We start from the raw sequence: 17,722 nt of genomic DNA on the forward strand, positions 1-17,722 counted from the left end.
CTCCTTGATTGGTATTTCAGGACTCCTGTCCCTATAACACACCAGGGAAGTAGGTATGAGATAAAAGGTACCCCTCATACGCCAATCCATACCAGTCCATCTATGCCACTTACGAGTCATAAACGTAGGAATAAACACCAATCCCCATAGTCGACCAGAAGGCGGAGTGGTGTCTTTCTTCAATAAAGCATGTGTTCCTACAACTGTCATAAGAATAAATAGTAATAGCCACAATATGAATAGAGCCATGAGGGATGGCCTCTTTCCCACCCAATGGAAAAACGCGGTGGTAAAACCTTTACTTAAAAAGGCCTCTTTGGATCCTGCGGTTCTAAACAATTTCTGGCCCATATCACTGCTTCCAGCTCCAGCAAAGATGTTAGAAGCACATCTCAACAAACATCTTGCCGCATTTGTAGAGAGCTCGGGCTGTCTTGACTCTTCCCAACATGGTTTCAGGAGGGAACACAGCACCCAGTCGGCCCTCACCATAGTGTTGGATAATATACGCACGCGTGTTGATGGGGGCCAGACCACCCTCCTGATCCTTCTGGATCTGACGGCGGCCTTCGATACCCTTTCTCCCTCAGTGTTAACAGCTCGGCTGAGGGAGGTTGGGGTTCAGGGGGCAGCTCTAGATCTACTCACTTCTTTCCTCAATCATCGAGTGCAAAGAGTGAAGTTGGGGGAGTACTTATCTCCATCCCTGCCTGTGCAATGTGGGGTCCCCCAGGGGTCGGCTCTTAGTCCGACCCTATTCATCATCTATGTGACCCCACTTGCCAGGCTCATTAGATCCTATGGGATGGAGATAGTATCCTATGCGGATGACACCCAGATCCTTGTCTCTCTCTCCCAGTCAGGCGCCCCGACTGCCTCAAATTTTAGATCTTGTATGGAGGCAGTCGGACAATGGATGATCCATAATTCATTGAAACTGAATGGAGAGAAGACGGAGGTGATGGTGTTTGGAGGGAAAGATGACGTATGGTCATCCAGTTGGTGGCCAGACACATTAGGTGTTTGCCCCATTCCTACCTCCTCTGCAAAAAATCTTGGGGTCATGATTGATCCTGCCCTCAACTTGGGTAAACAGGTCAGCAGAACCATCTCTACCTGTTGGGGCATCATCCACATCCTGAGGAGGATCAGGCACTACCTATCACTGCAGGCAAGGAAACAGCTGGCAGTTGCCCTCATTGGCTCCCGGCTGGACTACTGCAACGCACTGTATGCGGGACTGAATAAAAGTCTACTGCAGCGCTTGCAGGTAGTCCAGAATGCTGCTGCCAGGTTTGTCCTGGATCTCTCCAAACGTGCCTCAGCTACAGCGGCCAGAAAGCTGTTACACTGGCTCCCTGTTGAGGACCGTATCCACTTCAATACCCTATGTATGACCTATAGGGCCCTTGCTAAAAATAGTCCCACTGGTGTAGGATCTATCTTGTCCCGCTATATTCCCTCTAGGGATTTGCGTTCCTCTAGTAGACTTCTTTTGTCAGCCCCCCGATTCAGGAGAGCTAAATGGGGTGGCAGGGCTTTTTCCACCTTGGCGCCCAAGTGGTGGAATGCCCTCCAACTGGAACTAAGATCCTTACCCACTCTTCAGGCATTCAGAAGTGCTCTGAAGACGCATCTTTTTGTGCAGGCTTATCTGTAATGGTGTCATGCTTAGGTTTATGATATGCTTTGTTAGGCGCCTTGATGCCTTCGGGTTACTGTTTGCGCGATATAAATATTATTCAAATCAAATCAAATCAATCTCGAAATGTTGCACACAAATCCAAGAATAAAAGGATTTCCACATAACGTCTTGTAAATACCAAGTTAAATATCAGCGGTCATGCAGAGAAACAGGAAGTCCAGGTTCCGGGGTCAGCACACAGGGATCCTTCTGCCAATTGGAGAGAGAAAAGCCAACCACTGTGGCAATGGGTGACGCTCTGGATATAGTCTGTGCCCCCAAGCGACATGACACATGACCAGCACACTATGACGAGATCTCGCGCATTGTGAAGAGCAACGGCTGGAGGAAGGCCAGAAATAAGCCAGGATGCACATTCCCAGCCACTGTCCGATGAGTTCCTTCCACCAAAGCAAACTCGGACACCTTAGGAAGATGGCACACACATAAGTAGATGGATTCTACATTTTTTTAAATTTCATTTGACTTTCATTCTCCAAGCAAAAGTGCAAGTGTCTCAAATGGAAAAAAATAGACTATATACTACGCAAATTTATTTGTTGGCTGGTGGGAGAAGCAGGTGGCCTGAGCCGATGAGGACCAGAAATGGGTCTCGTCAATAATCGGGTGACACCGGTATATTGACGACCTTTTTATTCTTTGGAAAGGTACCAAAATTGAGGCAGAATTGTACATACAGAATCTGAACAATAATGATGTCAATTTACACTTGAGTGGTACCATCAGCAATCAAGAGGTAGATGTCTTGGACTTGAAAGTGTTCATTAAAGATGGCAAAATCTGTACATCCCTTTTCTGAAAAGTTACTGCTGGTAATTCAACTTTAGAAGTGAGCAGTTGTTATCCGAAACCCCTCAAAAGCAGTATCCCTTACGGAGAGCTACTGCGCTTAAAGAGAAATTGCACACTAGAAAATGATTTTGAGAGAGCAGCGCAAGAATCCATTATGAGATTAAAACTGAGAGGGTACTCCAATGAGACTTTACAAAAAGCATACGACAAAGTCCATCATATTCCAAGATCAAGTCTATTTAAAGAACCGAGCAGGAGTAATGGAAAAAATGACAATACTCCTCGTTTCATTACAACTTTTTCTAAGGATTCCCAACTGATCCATCAAACTAATGTTCGTCATTCGAATATCCTTAAAACAGATGGGATTATTGGAAAGGATCTATCAAGCCATCCAAAAATAACTTACAGGAGGAACAGGTCATTGAAGGATCACCCTGATACACAGTCATTTTGACTCTGTACCAAGGACACCAAGACTTGGGAACCTGACAGGGTTTTTCCCATGTCAAAATTGCAAAGCCTGTAAAGCTAGTCCCAAAGGTACCACCTATGAAATACCAGGAACACTCAAAGTGAGACGAATAAATACATTCCTAACCTGTACCAGTTCATTCTGTGTATATTGTTTAGAGTGTCCGTGTAAATTACACTATATTGGGAGTACAATTCATCCGGTCAAGAAAAGAATATTAGAACATGCTAGAGCAATCCAACACAACGACCCGAATTATCCCGTTGCAAGACACTTTGCCTTAAAGCATAAAAGTGATCGCAATCTTTTGAAGTTCTTTTGTTTAGATCAAGTCCGTTTGAAAGATTGGGGTGGGAACAGAGAGTTGCAAATGCTGAGATTGGAATCGAGATTTATCATAGATCTCCAAACCAAGTCTCCACGAGGGCTGAATACTGAAGAGGAATTGGCCATCTGTCTTGGTCAATAATATGACAACACAATATTTTCTCACAGGGTCTCATTCTCACTAATTGCCATGAAATTTCACAAATATTTGTATATATTTGATTTGTAGTGTGACAACTTGCAAATGTTATCATTCGAATATGATTGATTTATCTACACTGATTTCAATGAAGCGCAATATGATGAATTTAGTCATTATTAATTAATTTATGATTTTTTATACAAGTACGCTTGGCTACAAAATGCATATCCAGGGCTTAATAACTTCTGTTTTCAAAGACCTTTTCACAAGAGATGTATATATAGTTAATTTATTTTAACACACTCTAAGATGGCCGCTGCAAAAATATGAATGAATTGTTGTCCATTCTTTATGTTAACTAACTAGAGGATGTGACATCACTGTGCAACTTTATTTAACTAATTGTTATTACAATGTGCAAACAACAGTGGACAAAGGCGAGATGCCGAAACGCATCCTGTTTTCCTGTGTTTAATAAAATCGTAATGGATTCGTAATAACCTGAGTCACCGAGTGCGGTCCATTGTTTTACCATAGTAAAGGATTACTGAGCAAGGATATATAAATACATACACACACACACACATACACACACATATATATATATATACATACACCATTCAATGCAGACACTACAACGCTCATTACAGGCTAAGGAGGGAGTGAACCTGTGGAGTTATAACCTAATGAGAAACCAAACTAGCAGATTGGTTGGTTACAATCTTCTTCCCAAGGGATGTTGCTTCATAAAAGTCAGTCGCCTATCATATCAATGGTTTGCAAAGGGCATATTGGAGATCTTGTTATTTTCAAGTTCATGTAATCTGCTTAACAACGAGCATTTGACAGGAGTGCTCCGCCTGCGACCAGTGCTGCAGCGAAGGTGGAGTAACTCGGGCATAAAAAGGCTCTATGAACGCGGAAGAGCACTTCCCATTCTAGTGATCGCGTTCAGCTCTTCCGTGTCCAGTTCTCTTACCTTGTTGCTTCTAGGTCATCGCATCACGCTGCTGTTGGCGTTCCTCATCGGACTACAGTTTGGTGGCTCTCTATTTTTTTTTTTTTATCCGTTTTTATTCAATTTTTCAGTTTTGTGAATACTTGCTTATACAGTCATTACTGCTTTTTGGAAAATATATTTGATAAGGCACACATGTTTTAAAGAGTTATTGGTACAGTGCAGATTACACCATAGACGATTTTGGGCACAATGCATTTCATACATACATGGTGTATCCTAGTGACTTTTGCAAGTATAGGTATGCTACTACTGAACAAACCATGCTTATTATTGCATTCCATATGGTGCATGCAGTCCTTTAAGAGGTTAGTGTAAATATCAGTTTAATATTGACTAGAACTGATAGATTAACCCCTCCCACTTTCCTGTATAGAACTTGCTAATTGTTTGTATGCCTATTGTCTGCTCGTTCCCTCTCTACTGTGGCATGCAGATATGTGTGCATGTATAACCAGTATGTCATTATTGTCATAGTGTTGCGGTCTACTCAGAACTGCGGCATGCATGTGTGGCGTCTGCCTGCAGCGCTACTCTACAGAGGATTCCCCTTCAACCTCACCCACGCTCCACTGTAACTCAGCCAGGAGCCCATCCCAGTATGTTGCAATGGGGACCTGACTTAAACCCATGGGTTTCTCATGCCTGATGGTGAGGCTTTCTGCTTTGGCCCATGCCAGCAATGAGTCACGCCATGCCTGTACATGTTGGGGATCAGGTGCTTTCCACCTCTAGGTAATCAGCCTCTTGGCTGCCACTATACTAGAGGTTACTTTGGTGTTGGGTGTTCTTTGGATTTTGTTTAGGAGGTACATCGGCCATTCAAAAGGTACCTCATGCCCAGTGCAGGAATGTAATATAGTGTCCACCTCCCTCCAGTATGTGCCAATCTGAGTGCAGCTCCAGAGCATATGTTTCAGATCAGCCCCCAATTCAATGCATCTCGGACATGCAGCATCCTCACGATTGAAGTACCGATTAATCTTGGCAGACATGAGATATGCCCTTTGAAATATATACAATGTAATTTGCCGGAACCGCATATTTCTGGGGATGCGTGTTGGACTTTCTAGCACCAGAGCTGACTCAGTATCTGAGAACTGGCGACCTAGCTCTTGTTCCCAGTTGCGCCGAAGCGAATACAGGCTTACCGCCGAGTGTGTCCTGAATGAGGCTGCGAACCACCGTGTGAGGTGTCTGCCCTGTCCCATGACATGTAAGTAGTGCATGGTGAGGTGTGTTTGTGGTTCTGTGGTAATGTCACCCCACTTGGCTGTGAGTGTGGCTATCAATGAACGATGTATTAGGAACTATCCAAGTGGAAGCCCCTCTTCCTCTACCAAATACGTATGTGGTATAATTGTGCCATCGCAATACAAATCCCCAAGCGTTTGAATGCCCGCCTCCTGCTGTTTCAGGATTGCAGTTGCTGTGATTGCTGTCTGAGCTCTAGGGGACCCCTCTAAGCGTACTGCTGGTCTTAAGGGATAATACCCTGAGTAAAGTAAAGACTCCTGAGAAAACATGTGTAGGCCACAGCGAGTAACAGGGGCTCTGGAGGCCTCGCCTTTGTGCCAGGGTGGAAAAGCCTGATAACCCCCTCCAATGAATAGGGCCGCTGCATGGTCGCTGTGTCCTCACAATGTTGGTCTGACAGCCACCGTGCTGTCCACTGCATTTGAGTGGCTAAATAGTAGTATTCGAAGCATGGAGCTGCTAAGCTTCCCTGGTCCGTGGGTAAGTACAGCTTCCGAAGTGTCACTCTAGGCCTGGCACTGCCCCATATGAAGTCTCTTACCAGCTTCTCCAGCGTGGCAAAAAAGGAAGCAGGAATATATACAGGTAGGTTCGTGAAGTAATATAAGAGCCTCGGGAGGATTACCATTTTGGTGAGTGCTACTCTACCCGTTACAGTAAGTGGGAGTGCCCCAGAACTACATCTGAGATCTGATGGCTGTTAGCGCTCAGCCCAGGTTCCCGTCAAGTAGATCTTACCGGTTGGCGATATATCCAGCTGCCCAGATAACGGAACGTGTTTTCTCTCCACTGTACCTTTCTGTCATTGATGATGAGAACCGGGTCGTGGTTCCCTCTGCTGAACGAGTATATGCAGGACTTATCAACATTTACCTTTAGCCCTGAGAGTGATGCAAAGTCTTGCAGGATTTGTGCCAACTGTCCAGGGACCCTCTCAATGTTCCTAATGTAGATGAGGAGATCGTCTGCATAGAGCGATACCAGTTGAGTATGTATTGTCTCTGCTAGTGGCTCTATTGCCAGCACAAAGAGGAGAGGAGATAGAGGGTACACCTGATTTGTCCCTCTCCACACTGGGATGGTGTCCGAGATGTAGGGGCCTGTTTTGACCCTGACTGTTGGGTCAGTGTAAAGCAGACATGTAAGCTGAAGGAACACTGGGCCTAAGGTGTATTTCTCGAGTGTTGCAAAGAGATAGTCCCATTCTAAGGAGTCAACGGCCTTCTCCAGTTCCAAAAAGAGACAACCGTCCCTCAGCCACTCCTGTACAGAATCCGCGGCCACCCTGAAAAAGCACTGTAGATTGAGGGAGTATTACGAAATGGCACAAAACTGTTCTGGTCCGTGTGGACCAGCGTGGGGACCACCTGTGTTAATCTGTCCGCCTATACCTTTACAAGAATCTTATAATGGGTATTGAGTAGAGCATGGGGTCTGTATGAGCCTACTTCCATGGGGTCCTTGTCGGGTTTTAATAAGGATACCAAATGCACTCCTCCAGGGAAGGGGGACGTTTCTGCTGCTCCACCGCGACTGTATATACAGCATGGAGTCGGTGCATGAGTGATACCTTATATGCCTTATAATATTCTGCCAGTACACCATCAGGTCCCGGCATTTTCCCGGAGGCTAAGGACTTTAAGGCGTCTCTAATCTCCTCTAACGAGACCTGTTCATTATGTATATCCGTGTGTGCAACTGTCGCCGTAGGTAATTGAAGGAGGCCCAGGAACCTTTCCAAACTAGGTCAGCTGCAGTACCTCTGGGATTGGTACAGTTGAGCGTAGAGTTGTGTCATAGCTGTATGTATTTCGCATTGCGTATAGAGTATAAGCCCTGTGGCTGTCCGCAGCACCACTATTGGCGCGCTGGCGTGCTCTTGCCTTATCAGCCAAGCCACCATCCGGCCTGCCCGATCAGCGGTAGAGTGTGCACGGGCTGTGTGCGCTGCGTAGTTGCGGCATTGGAGGCGCTCCAGGTGGTCAGCCTCCTCTGTGGGTAGTGTCTCCAAATGCCCTGGGTCCCTACCCATCCCCTCCCCACCTGCTCACACTGCAGTAATTGGGATTCTATTTTTCTAAGATTGGCAGACAATTGTTTGCGGACATTCCATGCGGATCCCATGCAGTGCCCCCTTATTGTTACCTTGCATGCCTCCCAATCTATCAGTGCATTGCTGGCCGTATCCTCGTTCATTTGAAAGTATGAAAGAGTTGCCATCCCTAGTTACGAGAGAAATGCTGGGTCTTCCAGCGCAGTGGTCTGGAGCTGCCACGTGGAGACCCGGGGACGATCCAGCTTCCAAACGAGCTGCATCAGCAGGGTGTTATGATCTGGATGGGTCCGGCCTAGGTACTCTATCTTTTTAACAAGGGGGAGTAGCGACTGTGATTCCACCAACCAGTCAAGCCACACATGGAGTCCATGTACTGCAGAGTAAAATCAATAAACCTGTGCACCTGGATTGAGGATGCGCCATATATCTAATAGTGCCCAATGCGTCAGCCAGTCTGTCAGGACTTGTGCGTTGGATCTAGCAGGGGTTCACGTGAGAGGTGAAAATGATCTATCTAAGTCCATGTTGAGTATTGAATTTAAGTGACCTCCCACCAACCATGGGATTCCATTACATGGAACCAGTGTCCCTGTTAAGCATGGGAGAAAAGAGTCTTGGTCTGTATTCGGAGCATATATGGAGCCTATCAATATCATTTGACCATTTAACCGCCCTCTCACGAATGTGTACCTGCCCTCGGAGTCAGCTATGTCCCCATCGCAGATAAATGGGAACTCCTGCCCTTATCCATATTAGTGTGCCTCGCGCGTGTGCTGAGTAAGTGGTACCAAAAACTTGGCCTCTCCTCCTCCTGTGCAAGCATTCCAGTTCAATGTGTGACATGCGTCTTTCCTGCAGTATGGCAATGCCGGGCGAGCGGTGCTGCAGATATGAAAATATTGAATATCTGCGTGTGAGTGTGTGCATAGCGCGTACATTTCATGTAACTTTGTTAACTTGTGTCATGTCTGGCTGGTGTGTCCTACAGGGGAACCTAGGGCAAGCAGAGCATGGCCGGTTATGTGCATGTGGGGGCCCGGGCTGGCATTACTTAAAACTAAAGCATAAGCTTGAACAATAAAATGTATAACTGTTGGGGGCGAACACAGTGGTGAGTTCGTCCAAACTTTTTGTGCCCAGCTATGGCAATAACTATTCCAGTGTAGTTGCTGGTAGGGGTATATGTGGTGTGTAGCTGATTTAGAGTTTAGCTGTCCCTCTATGCCGAAATGTTTCCACCCACCTTCCCAGCCAGCGTGTAAGCGCATACGCGAGTGTGTGGCCATTCGTGAGGTTGTATGTGGTGTGCGCGCATGAACTATTGGGGTACCATTATTTAACATTGCACATGTGTATAAACAGGTGCCTTAGCAGGACATGACAGTAAAGTCACTACTTGTGTGTGCAGTCTCTTTCTCGATTTGTGGTATTTGAGCTTGATCAGATAATGTCATCGTAGTCTGCAGAGTGACATCAGGCAGTTGTGGGCCGTCCTGGTTGTCGGGTCTGGGGGAGGATGAGCCGCTGGCTGTCATTGACCCAAAGGGACTTGCTTCCTGGCCCTTTCGGTGCATAGATCGTAGTCCCAATTGCTGTGGCTACTTGTAGGTTGTCCTGACGTTCCATTCTCCTCTGCTCAGGATACGGAGCAGCAGTGACCAAGGCCACTCTCTTGGAATTCCCATGTTTGCCATGCTGGCTTTTCCTTCTGGCAAGTGCCTTAGTAGGCTCCACTGTAGAGGGTCTGGGCCCTGTCCACAGCCCCGATTTCTTCAACCAGTCCCATTCTTCGACAGTCGAGTCAAAGAAGCAGGCCACCCCCATCGCCACCACTCTCAGTCTAGCGGGGAACAACAGAAAGTAAGTAAAATGTAACTTGTGGAGCTGACGTTTCACAGCAGTGTAGGTGCTCCTACTCCTCTGAACCTGTGCTGTGTAGTCTGGGAACACCATGATCAAACTACCGCTGACCTTGAGATCTGCAATCTTACGGGTTTCCCACAACACCGCTTCCCTGTCTTTATGATTGAGGAGGTTTGTGGGCCGGTACTCGATGCGCCCTCTCAACTGCAAAGTTTGATGACAGAGTGTTCCTGGTTGTAGGATATCTTTGAGCCAGCGCTCAACACAATCTTCTGGGTTTCGCCCTTCTTCCCCCTCTGGGAGGCCCACCACTTGGACTTTATTGCGGTATCGTCTTCTAGTGCATGCATACGGTCTAGTAGGTCCTGTAGGGCGCGGTATGGCTTTTGGGTGATGGGTTTCTGTTCCGTGAAAGACTGGTCCTGTGAGTGAACCTTCTCAGCTAATTTATGATGGTCGGCACGTAGTAGGGTGAAGTCTGAGGTAACTTCGTTGATTTTGGATTCTAGGGAGGACCTTGTCTGGTCCAGTGTGGCCCGATATTTTCCACCACCGCCAGCACAGAGTCGAGTTTGACAGCGAGTGTTGTGTGTGGCATACCGCAGGTTTCGTCTCCATTTGTGTGTACTGACTCCGAGCTACCAGTACGTGTGTTGTTGTGCTGCACGTTTGTGCGCAGCTGGCCCATTGCTAACTGGCATTCACCACAAATGAACAGTAACTATGTAAAAGCACGTGCTGCATGTCAGTCTGGCCGTGCAGCTAGGCTGAGTCTCGGTGTGTGCCAGACAGCGAGTCCGTTCAGTGGGGTTGGCTGTAGTCTTCCTACGTCCCAGGGCACGTAGGGCGAGTGACAAGTCTGCGGGAGAGGTGGTGGCTGCAACCAGTGATAAAGCAACCCCTATGATCAGGCGTCAGCTATAGGGTCACCAGCGGTCAATGATCCAACCGCCGTCCTCTCTTGGGCGTGGCATGACCAGGGCCTCCCCGTGAAGGTGTGTCTCTACAGAATTCCTCCAGGTGCAGGGCGGCGCCTCTATCTCAGGGGGTACATCCCCTGCATCTCTGCTGCTTCAGATGGCATCTGCCTAATGTGCTGAGGTCTTCCTGGGAGGCGTGTTGTACTGCCAGTATTTGCACCCTATCCTCTAGGTGTCACCATTGTGCTACTCTGTCAGGCCCTAGGTCCAATCTGGCCCCCAGGCTCGCCACTCTGTGCTGCTAGCAGGAGCACCGATCAGGCGGCTGCCACATGATGCCAGTTCCCACTCCTGGTAGCTCCACCTTGGTTGCCCGCTAGGCCCCGTTATGGGTCCCACTGCATAGCCAGCATTACATAGTCCGCTGCCAGGAGCATAGCGAGATCCTTCACTGCGTGCGGTTTCCTGGCCATGTCTGAGTCGCTGTCACAGTGCTTCACCCCCTGCAGATGGCCTCAATAGACCGTGTGTCCCGCCTGGATCTACTACACCCGCTCAGTCATGGAGAGCCTGTCCCTTCAGCAGTGGACTTTCTGACACTTCGGCGGCACCTCCCTAGCACCTGTTCTTATGGGCAATGGGGGTACCGCTGTAGGCTTCAATGGGGGCCCTGGCTCTCCCCTCGCGCAGCCCCTCACCTGGTGTCACGTTCCATGTGTAGATACTGCCCAGCCTGTCCGGAGCTCAAGCCGCGAGACTCCCAGAGGGAAGCGCGAACCTCTGCCGTCCACCAGGTCTCTGCGATTCGGGGCCCACCACCACTTAGAAGGCACGGACCCCCGCCTGCAAGTGTGTTCCGTTGTCCCCTGCAGGCCTGTTTCTGATCATCCGCATGGTGCAGAGACTAAATATTGAATACCAAATATTGACTAGCCTGAATATCATTGCAAAAATGATGTGTCTCAAGAATATCGACAGACAAAATATAGTGGTGAAGAATGTTGACTTTGGGTAAGTAATATCAATGTAAAAAAATATCGAAATGTGTATAATTTCGTTTTCAAAAATATAGATGTTAAAAAATATTGAATGTTTTAAGTAGTTATTATTATTTTTTATTAGAATTTTGTGTTTTTAGTACCATAGCAGGCTGTGGGTTTATAGGGGAATAGGGATGGAAGTAATTTAATTATATAACATTTATAGAATAATTTTCATTTATTGTTGAATTGAGATGTTATAGTGTTAAATGTGAAAATTAATTTGTTATCAATTATGTAATAATTTGATGTTAATTAATTTTGATTAATTAATTGGCAATTAATTAAATAATATTAATTGTGTAATTATTTTTATGTGCGTTGTGCTGTTTATTGATGAAAATGGTGGGAATGGTGGTAAGTAATTTAGTTTTGAATTGATGATTTCATAATTTGTTGGTAACTAATTTTAATTAATTAATTGCCAATTAATTATTTTAATTGTGTAAAAATTCTAGGTGAGTTGTGGTGTTTATAGGTGGAATTGGTGGGGAAGGGTGGGAAGTAATTTATTATTAAATATTAGTTAATCAAAAATAATTATTTAGTAATTAATTATGGTATTGGCGTACTTAATCTTAGGTGTGTTGTGAATATTATAGTGTTAAAGAATGCATATTAAATCAATGTTTATTAATAATATTTTTGTCAAATGAATAATCATTATGCTGACTATGCAAATAAATGAAAACGAAAATGTTGACGTTTATTTTTATTGTGTGGTGTTATAGGCTAGGAGATGAATAAATACATCATTGCTTTAAAAATAAAATGTTAATATTTGCATATTATAAATATTTTTTTTAAATAATTTTTTCTATTTTAGATAATAGTTCTACCCTTTTGATATATGTAATTAATATATTTAATATTAACGTTTAATATATTTAATCTGCTATTTTTAAAATATTTTTTATTTATTGTTTATATTGTTTACATTTATTAAATTATTTAAATGTTATTATCAATTTTTAGTTCTCCGCTATCGAACACTTTCCTTACTGTTGCACTCACTGGAGTGGGAATAGTAATGTTTACCCCTTTGCTATCCAACACTTCTCTACTGTTGCACTCACTGGAGTGGGAATAGTAATTTTTACCCCTCCGCTATCCTGCACTTTCCCTACTGTTGCACTAACTGGAGTGGGAATAGTAATTTTTACCCCTCCGCCATCCAGCAATTTCCCTACTGTTGCACTCACTGGAGTGGGAATAGTAATGTTTACCCCTTTGCTATCCAACACTTCTCTACTGTTGCCCTCACTGGAGTGGGAATAGTAATTTTTACCCCTCCGCTATCCTGCACTTTACCTACTGTTGCACTAACTGGAGTGGGAAAAGTAATTTTTACCCCTCCGCCATCCAGCACTTTCCCTACTGTTGCACTCACAAGAGTGGGAATAGTAATTTTTACCCCTCCGCCATCCAGCACTTTCCCTACTGTTGCACTCACAAGAGTGGAAATAGTAATTTTTACTCCTCCTCTATTCAGCACTTACCCTACTGTTGCACTCACTGGAGTGGGAATCGTCATTTTTACTCATTCGCTAGCCTGCACTTTCCCTACTGTTGCTCTCACTGGAGTGGGAATAGTAATTTTTACCCCTCAGCTATCCTGCACTTTCCCTACTGTTGTATTTATTGTATTGTATAATGTATGTTGAACTTTTTTTTATAGTTAAATGTATGAATTCATTATAAAATGGTTAATGTTTTAATTTTAAATTATTGATATATGAATATGTTAAATTTTTAATAATTTAAAAGTTTAAAAACCTCATCGCTTCTCGTGCGTGGATGGCTAGGATGCAGGAGTTTTTCCAGGAGAACTGAGGGATTGCTGACGGAGCTCTAGATGCTTGTGTCCGCCATGATGGCTTACTAGCCACGCCCCCTTCGGTGGCTCTGTATTTGGCTCCTAGTTACGTCCTCCTCATCGGTGCTTCAGTACCTATTCCTGGCTTCAGCTGTAAAGGAAAAAGATAGAGAAAGAATCCTTTAAAGTATCCAGAGCAGCTGTAATGCTGTAAAGGCGCGCTGCACTAGCAACATATTCTTATAAGTTACTTATCTGAATGTTATGACCACAGCTCTGAAGATCCCGTTTTCTGTCTGTGTATTCTGAGGAAACTGTAATATAAAAAAGTGCATTAGTGTCTCCTGAAGTTAAGGAGACATATCAAATAGCCTGCATATTTTGTGTTGCATATTTTTTAATTTTCATTCAAGGGAATCCTTCCTGTTATTTATGCTTATGGGTTCATAACATTTTGGGTTAAACTTAACTCACTGATACATCCTAATTGTAGGTGGGTGTTATACTGTTCTATTCATTTCCATTTTTATGTTTGTTCTATCAGGCTATGATTACAAGATATGTTTACATTTTCTCTTATAGATGGGACACTGTTCCTGTATATACTGTGATTGAGTTATAAGTGGAAGAAGTGAGTTAAGCAGGTTGCAAGGCAGTTACCAAACATATACTTTCAGAGAGAATTGTTAATACTACTATAAATTAGCACATACACTAAGAAACATGTTCTCCTCTTTACAAACAGGGAATACATATGACTGCATTGAAGCTTACCTCCTTCGCTGGGCACGTTGTGGAACAGTTTTTATTTCTCTTCCCTTGTTTCCCCTCTTCCCCATTACACCAGTTTTGCTTTGACTCTATTGGGCAAACTTGGCGGATAGGGGAAGTTGAGACCTTTTCTTCTGAACTTGCATATCGTCCCTGCGGAAACTACAGGTGAGATTTAACAGGACAGCCATTTTGGTTAGATGGCTCATCAGATTCCACATCATCATGATCAGTAGCGAAATGAAACAGAACAGAGGGCCAGATGCATCAAGCGAAATGCGCTCGCAAAAGGGCCAGATTCTCAGAATCTGGCCCTTTGCGAGTGCAATTTTTGCATTTGGGATGCATCATCCCAAATGCAAAAATCGCAAATAGAGAATTCGCTAAATTGCGATTGTTTGCATTTAAGGAATCTCAAATTGAGATTCCTTAAATGCAATGCATGAAAGTATCAAAAATAGCGAATTCGCTAATATGGCACGCAAATTACCACGAAGTACAACTTCATGGTAATTTGCAAAAACTTTGAAAAATGCACTTTTGTGCATTTTTCAAAGTTTCATGTTGAGCACACACATGCCCTAAGGGCATGTGTGTGCGCAACATATGTGCACAGATCACATTCAGGGGTGTAACAGGGTGTCCTTTGGACACCCCTGCACCCTTGAACTCGCAATCTCAATTTGCGAATCGCTAATTGCGATTCGCAAATTGAGATTGTCTTCCCATTCATTCCTATGGGCCTCTAGGCCCATAGGAATTAATGGGGAGGTATTCATTAATTGCGACTCGCAATTTGCGAGTCGCAATTAAGGAATTCTAAGGAATCGCTATTTTTATAGTGATTGCTTGATGCATTCCATTTTGCTATTCCTTATTAGCGATTCCTTATTTTTCACTAATAAGGAATCGCAAAATGGATGCTTGATGCATCTGGCCCAGAATCTGTTCATTTCCATCTCGAGCTATATTCATTTTGTGCACATTTTGACCCGTTCTACCTCTTACAGTTCTCTAATTAACACAAGGATCAAAACATTTCAACACTCTCTGAGGTGGGCCAAAGTTGTTTGAGACATTTATGTTCTGTTCACTGATGTTTAAAATGTACATTGTCTAATTTTTAGGTCTCGCCTAGGCAGCGCATGCGCTGACTCTTTGAGACATGCTATATCTGGGCTATGGACTTTAAGCAACACTCAAACCCCATCTTTCTAATTGGCTACTTTCACTGTCCTTTGTAAATGGCTGCTTTTCATTGGTTAATATGGTCAGTAGCCCCTCCTTTTTTTAACTTTTGTAACCTCCCTTGAGGAGTGCCACGTTGCATGTGGTCTTACTCGTCATGTTATTTATTAATGTCTGAGCCCTCTTTTTTTCTTTGTTGCTTTTTCAGGCTCAGGAGCTCACTCCCACCCACGCTTGCTCCCTCTCCTCGTTATTCTGAACAGCTGCTATTCATGTTCTCTAATGCTCACTCCTTCTCCTTGGCTACAGCTTCTGCCTCCTCCTCCCTCCTGCTTGTTTTCTATTAAAAGAAAGTGCTTGTGGCACACCTCAACCTCGCACTTTATCTTTATATTTAGTGGCAATGCCTTTAATTTTGTTTTATACGGGCACTTATCTAGGTATGTGTGCAGCCCCTCTATATTAACAACAAGCACTCGCAACACACCACTGTGCTTTATCTTGAACTATGGTGGTAGTGACTTTTTAAAATATACTATGGACGGGCACTTATGTGCTTGTGCGGCCGCTTTATATCAACAAAATGTACTTGTCGAATGCTGCGCCATTGCGCTTTATCTTGAACTATGGTGATAGCAGCTTTTTTAAACATTCATTTTGGAATGGCATTTCTGTGGCTGCGTGGGCGGCCGCACTCCATTTTTCAGCATGGCGCCCACTATGCTTCATGTTTGATGAAGATGAGCAGCTATAAAGCGGGCCCAATGTTAGTCAAATGATGTGCGTCGCTGCTGCTACAACATCCTTATAAATGTTTCCTTTAATGGAAACATTTCTGCCATGATGCAATTTTTTACAGTTTGCAGGTACGTCTGAGCTGTGAAGGAAGCACAGCTGCCTCCAAGCCATTACTTACCTCTTCCGTATGAGCAGGCATTACATAATTTACCAAAGGGGTGACTAATTGTTTTTTAATATTAAGTCCTTTGTTAGTGTTCCTGACCCTCAGGCTACATACACACAACCAGGGCTTGCGCTCGACTGGAGAATCACATACTCCGTCCAGGAGTACCAGGTGAGCTTCCTTCTGTTCAATGGGATGTTGTGATTATTTTAATTGGCTGGCATTTCATTCTCACCCGGCCGTTTGTGTCATTGCCTGAAGTACTGTGTTTGATCAGTCTTGTAATCGCGAGGCAACCACCCACTGGAATTACGCTTCTACTCTTACAACAAATTTGAGCAAGTTTAGTGATATTTAGCACTCTCAAGGAAAAGTCCTCTTGTCTGGGAGCATCTACATCCAATAGTACACAATCATTGTCCTGTATTTTTCCAAAACTATAAAAAACAATACTATGGATACTTCTACCTTTTCCTTATGTTATTCCACCAATTTATATTCAGTTACTTTTTATCATGAAATGTAAATAATGTGTTAAAGCCCCGTTTTGTGGGAACCAGTGCATTCACGGTTGACCTTCGTTAGGGGGTACAGTCGCATGCAAGTGCATTATGTTAACCCTGACCTGCAACAACTTTCCCCTCTAACCTCCAGTCTTCTGACCGTTTGTCCTGCCTCACTGTGTTGGTTCACAACTATACATTTCTTTCTGCTGAATGAGTCTAGATATACTTGTGGTTTGTTTGGATAATAGTGTGACTGTTTGATCTGGAGATCATAAAGCCCGGGGGTTGCATTAGACTTATGGGACCGCAGCTGAGAATCAATTTTCTTTTATTGCAGGTGGCACTATTTTGTAATGTCTCGGAGTTCTCCTAACCACAGACAGCTTAGTTTGTTTTCCTATATGCATTATGCTAAATGATAATGCCCTATTCTGTAGTTCTGCGAGCTGTGCTCTAACAACAATGTATTAGTCTTGTAGCTCATCATAGTGCCATTATAGGCAACAAACCCCCACCCACTGCCAAAGTATGCATGACGAATAAATAAATATAGAACACTACTTTTGTTTGGGAAAATGTTGCTGCAGGTTTATTCCATTCAAAAATATGCAATATGGTGGGTTATCTTACGGGCGATCCAAGGGCATGCAGCGGTAACTATCCTATGCTACCAGCGTGTCCGGCGCAAAAGAGGGTGCCAGAATGGCAGGAGGAGGTATAAGTACCCTCCCCAGACCCTCTAAGCGGCGGAAGTGATGTGACTAGCACGCCGTGCAGAGGGACTCCTCCCCGAGTTCCACAACTAGAGGGGTGATGGTTGTGCTTAATTGGCACTAAACGGGCCGCCCTTTTAGGGTGGCCCACTGGGTGGGCCACAGGCAGCCTCATTTCATATAATACTCACCAGTAACATACATTCTACAGGGCCTGGCTGCCAAAAAA

This window comes from Lissotriton vulgaris, chromosome 10, assembly GCF_964263255.1.
Source record: "Lissotriton vulgaris chromosome 10, aLisVul1.2, whole genome shotgun sequence".
In the NCBI taxonomy this organism is placed as follows: domain Eukaryota; kingdom Metazoa; phylum Chordata; class Amphibia; order Caudata; family Salamandridae; genus Lissotriton; species Lissotriton vulgaris.